Source organism: Papilio polytes, unplaced genomic scaffold (assembly GCF_000836215.1).
Source record: "Papilio polytes unplaced genomic scaffold, Ppol_1.0 DF821956.1, whole genome shotgun sequence".
Lineage (NCBI taxonomy): Eukaryota > Metazoa > Arthropoda > Insecta > Lepidoptera > Papilionidae > Papilio > Papilio polytes.
This window is the reverse complement of record NW_013527248.1, coordinates 1,935,757-1,942,386: the sequence shown is the minus strand read 5'-3', so window position 1 is coordinate 1,942,386 and position 6,630 is coordinate 1,935,757. Positions and strand designations below refer to the sequence as shown.

General features: G+C 34.3%; 1 protein-coding gene across 9 annotated transcripts in view; it reads left to right on the top strand.

Moving 5' to 3' along the window:
• Positions 1-6,630, top strand: part of LOC106107647 (POU domain, class 6, transcription factor 2) — a 123,577-nt gene that overhangs the window by 59,952 nt on the left and 56,995 nt on the right. The window lies entirely within an intron of this gene.

Genomic DNA, 6,630 nt, shown 5'->3' with positions numbered 1-6,630 from the left:
GCCTCGTAAGAATCGACCGAGAGCTCCCGACATCCGCGAACCTCTCGATTATAATCGCGCGCAATTAAAATTCAAATTGGGGAATTTTTAATTTTGTTATTGATGACCCTCTGCCGCGGTCCGATTGAATCAGCAGTTGTTAAAAAGTTGGAACCGTCTCGGCCCCGACGATTGCCGAACGTAAATCGCTTATTTATAATTACCGAGCTCTAAACTGAAATCACTCGATTATTTCTCAAGATATCTCTTAACGATGTTTAATTTTCGACAACATTTATTTTGATATTCATTGTAATCGAAAAGATAACGTGATAAATACAAAACATACGTTAACAAAATTATTCTTTTTAATATGACAAGGGGGCAAACGAGCAGCCGGAACACAAAGGTGGTCAACAACGCCCATGGACATCCGCAACACCAAAATTACAACGAAACTGCACAGAAAAGAGTATTCTAAAAGTCGTAAAAGTACTGTACGAAAATATTTATTTCTTTTTCTTTTTTTTTTGGTTTTTAATAAATTGGTATTTAATAAAAATACAATAAAACTGTTTGAGGTAGTACGGAAACCCATAGAGTTTAAGCGTACCCACTAGTCGCTTTTTTATAACATAAAAAATAATAATAAAATAATGATATAGTTGATGCGATGTTAGTCAAAGAGCAAACACAGAATGTAATGAAAAGACATTTTGTATCAAAAATTCACGGTTCATTTGTTATTAACCGCCTAGACCTTTCCAATTGAAACTAGATTTCATCGTCCTTGACAAAACATTACAAATTAAATAACAATAGGGTTCATAACAAAAATTCTTGCAAAATTAATTACATGTCAGACTATTATTATCTTAGCTGGGAAAATATAGCGTTGGAATTGAATTATAGTAATGAAATACCGCGTTGCTTTGGGCGAAGAGAGTGCCCCCGGCCGCTAGTTTCACAACTTATCCCGGCTAAGGCGAGTCCTTATTTAAATGTAAATTAGGTTCATTTCACGAAATTAATGTCGTCGAGTCCCTCCCTCTTGTAAGGTGACCATCTTGTCCGGCCCGTTTGCAGTATAAATTACAAAACAAATTATCGCCTTATGCCTGTTAAGTGTTTCATGAAAGTATTTATTAATCTTACAGAAAATTATGGTTTATTAAAATATTTTAACGTGTTTCTTTAAATTAATTGGGAATTCGAATTTAATGCGACCCAAAACTTACTTGGTTTGCATTGTTAAAAATGTATGAATCTAAAATTAATCTGTAAATCTATTTTAACTAGTTTCAAAAATTGCATTCAAGTGTGTTTTGTTTTTCATTTTAAATAGTACTACAAAACTTCAATTCTTTGTTAAGTAACTTGACATAAGAAGCAAGAAACTCATTTTTTTAGTTTTGCTCTCTTTACTTTACATATACCTTTCATAACTAACATAATAAACCACGAGATTTCGCTCGCGACTCCGTTTGCGTGGAAGTAAAAAAAAAGTGAGTGACCTATGTTTTCTTTCAGAATATCCTTTACATCTATACCAAATTTCAATAAAATCCGTTCAGCTGTTTATTCTACAAATTCTAAGATCCATCCATCTAAACTTTCGCATTTATAATATTAGTATGATCACCGTTTAGTAAAGAAACTTTTCTATGTTACAATTATTCCAATCGAATTGCTTGTGATATCTCAGCGTAGATCGTTTTTAATTCTGATTTAACCCTTTCGGTACTATCCTATTGTGAAGTGTGTCACCGTAACAGACAAAGTAATGGCCGCTCTATGATTATATGGACAGACGAGTCATTACTTTGTGTAAGTGTTGTTGCGAATTGCTAATGTCGTTCCGAGAGTTTTACATCGCGGAATTAATTGTTAGTTACCTTGTGAGGTCTACGCACAGAAGTTACACGAGTAATGTGTAATTTTAGACCACTTTCCACCATTTTGATTAAGGAAGGGAAGGGAAAGTTTGAGGAGACGCATAGAGAGGGGAAATATACTGTTTATGTGCGTCTCTTCTTCCGTTTAAGGGTAGGGAAATCTGCAATTGCGGATGCCTACGAGCTCTCTTCGCCATTTCGGCGGATTAAGGCCGCTTGCACCTTTGCCAATTTGTAAAAAAAATGTCCTAAAGTGCTAGTTTTGAGGCAGTCAAAGTAGTGTAAAATTATGAATAGTAATGAACTAGACTAGCAAATTTTACTGTTTTTTTGATAACCAGAAGAAAAACTATATATGTTTATAGCTTAGGTTACATTTCTGGAATGGTCGATTTAAATACCAATATTATACGTTTAAAAATGTATTTCGTAGATTTATATAACCTGCATACCTTTATTAAAATTGTGTGTAAATATAAAAGTTTTAATGTTAATGTGTTAAAATCGATCCATTGTAAACCTACTTCCTATAAGAAGGACGTCAATTGGTCTGTGTGTTTGTAATGTTGGTATTACATTGGTATGCAACTTATCGGGGTTAACTTTTGTCAGATCGTGTTTTGTTCGACAGCAACTTGTTGCGGGTGCACTACCGCGAATGAAATCGGTGAAATTTTGCGTAAGCCAGCGCTGGGCGACGCGGGGTCCGAGGGGACGAGGTAATGCGGTACCCGTGTTTGTGTAATTTCAATGAGTTTGCCTTTTACCGATCACCGACGATCACAATAACTCGATACCGATTTGTGATACGTGTGGATATGGGATTTATTTTCGCGTGCAATTCTTTATTTGAAAAATGATTAATCTTACTTATTTATATAAATGCAAAAGTTTAGATGGATGGATGTTTATTACAGTTTATAGCCTAACGGCTGTTCTCGATGTAAATTGGCATGGATGTAGAAGATAGTCTGGTATACATAGGATACTTAGTGATGTTTTTTTGCATATAGCTTAGGTTCTAATGAGGCTATCATCTAGCTAGAAGAAAGGCAGTTGACTGCTACATGCAGTCAAATAAGACTTCCTTAGGTTTAAATTTAGTATGTAAGAAATCTAATAAAATTAAACAGTTTGAATTTATAAACTTGTGGTTGGATAAAGGTGCTCAATGCTGTGTATTGAAATATTTTCTCGCTAACCTTATGTAGTTGTTTCAACACAATTGTTTCGGTAAATCCCAGGAAGGTGAAATATAATCATTAATCGAAAAATTACGAGCGCGATCGTTCGCAGGTCGCGTAACCAAAGCAAAGGGTTAGCCCCCTACCCTGGCCACGCACACATAGATATTAACACAGAGATACAACTCGACTACTTAGCATTTTCAAATTAAATACACTAATCACTCGTATAAACGCAACGTGTACGAATAGAGGGCTGGGATCGATATTGTCTATGTGTGGGTGGTGATTATAATGAAGGGTAGAAGGGTGAAATTAAGTGGCTCTATTCGTGCACCCCTCCGATACTTGCTGTGTTGCCTTTCACTTCATAGGTTAGAACCAATAATTTCACTGCTTATTCACTTCGCGGGTGACGACCGTTGGAAAAGTGAGAAAAATACTCTCGTCTGTAGAATGTACACAGAATTGTATTCCAAAAGAGACAGATAATAGTTGTATTATATTACAACGTACTAGTATATCTTAACGAAAGTGTATACTCTGCAAACAAGTGAATTTTATAATATAGATAGTAAAGAATTTACCCTACGCCCTTTTTCCATTTAAAATCACGATTTGATTCTTCACTCATATTTTAAATGACTTACAGAAGTATACGAAACTTAATGAAAATGTATCTTTTTGCTTAAATGTTACTCAGAGTTAAGTTACTTAAGTCCTTCAGTGTATTCATACTAAACTTCCATTTGTAGTAAGTTAGTGGACGGACTCCAAAAGATCTTTGACGTTTATTACTAGCTTTCGCCCGCAACTCCGTACGCGTGGAATTAAAAAAATAAAAGTGAGTAGCTTATATGTTTTTCCAGACTATTCTCTATATCTATGCCAAATTTCAACGAGATCCGTTCAGCCGTTTAGGCTACAAACTCTAATAAACATCCATCTAAACTTTTGCATTTATAATATTAGTAAGAAGTAAAATAGCTAGTATAATTAAAGGACCGTTTCAAATTACATGTAAGTAATAACGATTTGTTAATATAAGTCATGCATTCTTTTACAAAATTCTCAGTAAATGGTGATAAATTCCATGTGTGAAATGTCTAACAAGAAGTTGATTAGTTGTCAACATTTCCCAGTAGTAGACTGTTTATGGTTTTAATTGACGCGTGAATTCATGTTATATCCTATTGTTATAGACAATAAGGTAATATGCATAATTTAAACGTGTTGTATTACCACGAAAATATTTAAATTCCATTTATTCAGTGGTATAAATAGTTAAACATGACACTTATGGCTTGGCTTTTTTTGTCAAGTCGCGTTATATTCTGTAATCGACTGTCATATGTCATTCAATATGAATTCAATTAAGTTTGCTTACTAGATGTTTAAATACGTTTTTATTTTTCTCTCAATCTATACTATTATAAAAAAGCGTAAACACACACTTTTAGAGCATATTTTTGAATAAAACTTTCTATAATGAAAAGCCCTATACGTACGTCACGCTTTAGTTTATATATTTTCACGCCATTCATATTATATAGTTTATATATTTAAAATAAATCTAATTTAAAATTGGTTTAATAATATACTTCTAAGTGACCATTTAATGAATAAATTAATAATAATATTTTTTTATTAACAAGTAAATTTATTTATGAAATAAACTAAATGTATCACCACCACATAAAAAAATTAAAACACTCTTTATTTGCCAAGAAAACACATTAAATATGGCTTCAAAAGTTGCAGAAAATGTAACGTAATTTTGGACATGGATCTAAGCATGCCATTTTTGACCGACTTCCCAAAAGAAGGAGGTACTCAATTCGTCTGTATGTTTTTTTTTTAACATACAGAAAGTCACATCGACAGTACTTCAATGTACGTATAAATGTATTGACTCTGGTTCGCGCCAATCGATTAATTAGTGTTATTACATGTACTGCGATCCATCTGTCGTAATTAGCCCGCGATCCCTTCCCGGCAAAAAATAATGACGCACCCTAAAACACTTTCAACTTTTTTTTTTCACTTTTAATCCAATTTGCCGAGGATTATGTTGGTAATTATATTTTTCCAATTGCCGCTCGTGGCTGTGGAAATTCGTTCGCTTGATTGCGAACCGAAAAAACCGTATACCGTTGATTAGGCTTTTTAAATATGATTGTGTGTGTGTTGTTAATGCGGCGTACGATACGAGGTGTGTGTGTGTGTGGAATCGGTATTCAAATGGTTTTACATAATGCCAGCGAAGGAGCGTTTTAAAATGAGCGGGTTTTTTTTTATAAATATTGAATTCTGGCTGCTGTGATTTTATTTGCGTATTTTAGGTTAATATTAATACTGTGATTATATTGTTATATGATACTTATAAGAATATGATATAAGAATATGTTTAGAAGGACAAGAAAACTTGTCAATAATCTATTTGTTGAATGAGAATCATTGTTATTTAATGCTAAATTTCTCTAATCTGTTCTTGGTTTAGACAGTAAACATGAGTATTACGCTAGAAATATAATTAGACACTGTTTAGTTGAAGACCGTTACATCATAAATATGTATCACCACATTGCTATCGTTTTAAAAACTTACGTTAATATATAAATTTGATAGAGCCCCGGTATAAATTGGTTGAAAATTAATTTTTAAGCTAAAAAGTATTTCAACCACTGTAACAGTCTACGGTAAGAACCATACACGCTAAATAACAGTTGTAGAGCATTTGGACAGTGGTAGAGCCCGCTTTAACATCTTCGCACGAATAGTCCGGCTTGCCCGGTGTAATACCACGACCACACAGAAAACTGGCGTGATGTGGAAGCAATTCCGCGTTTCATCTGATGAGTGTAGTGCCGGAGGCCTAATTTAAGTCCCTTTCCCTTTCCACCCTTTTCTTAAGAGGAAAGGATGGGAAGGAAAAATGGATTTGACCGTGGAGGACACGCATACGAAGGGGAAATGTCTTTTTGTGGATCTCCTTCTCTGTCAATTAAGGGTAGGCAACGCATCTGCAATTATGGATGTTTATGGGCAGCGGTCGCTTTCCATTTCGGTGGATTCAGGTGGCCGCTTGCTCGTTTGCCACTATATGTTATAAAAAAAAATAACGTAAAACTAACCTGAGAAATAAACATCAAAAGTGCCATAAAACTATTTTTGTATCCCATGAGCGTTAAGTTTTTAATTATTTAAAAAAAACGTGTTTGCTAACTGATAAAAACCCAAGAAGATGGAGATCTTACTATTTTTTACTCTTAAATGATAATATTTTATTAACCAACTAAACAAACACTATAAAATAAACTCATTAAACAGAACAACTTCGTAAAAGAGATTTTAATTCAACTCACTTAGTGATAGTGTATGTTCTTAATACCTCGAACATTCCAGGTATAACCCGACCAAGTGTAAAAGCCGGATACAATAAGGGAGCTTGGAGCAGATCGGGTGTAATCTGGCGCGGTCGGTTAGCTTTCGTTAATAGCGAGTTATTGTCATTATAGCCGCTAGCGAGCGGCAGCCACCTCCGAATTACGGCGTGTGTCCAATGTCACACG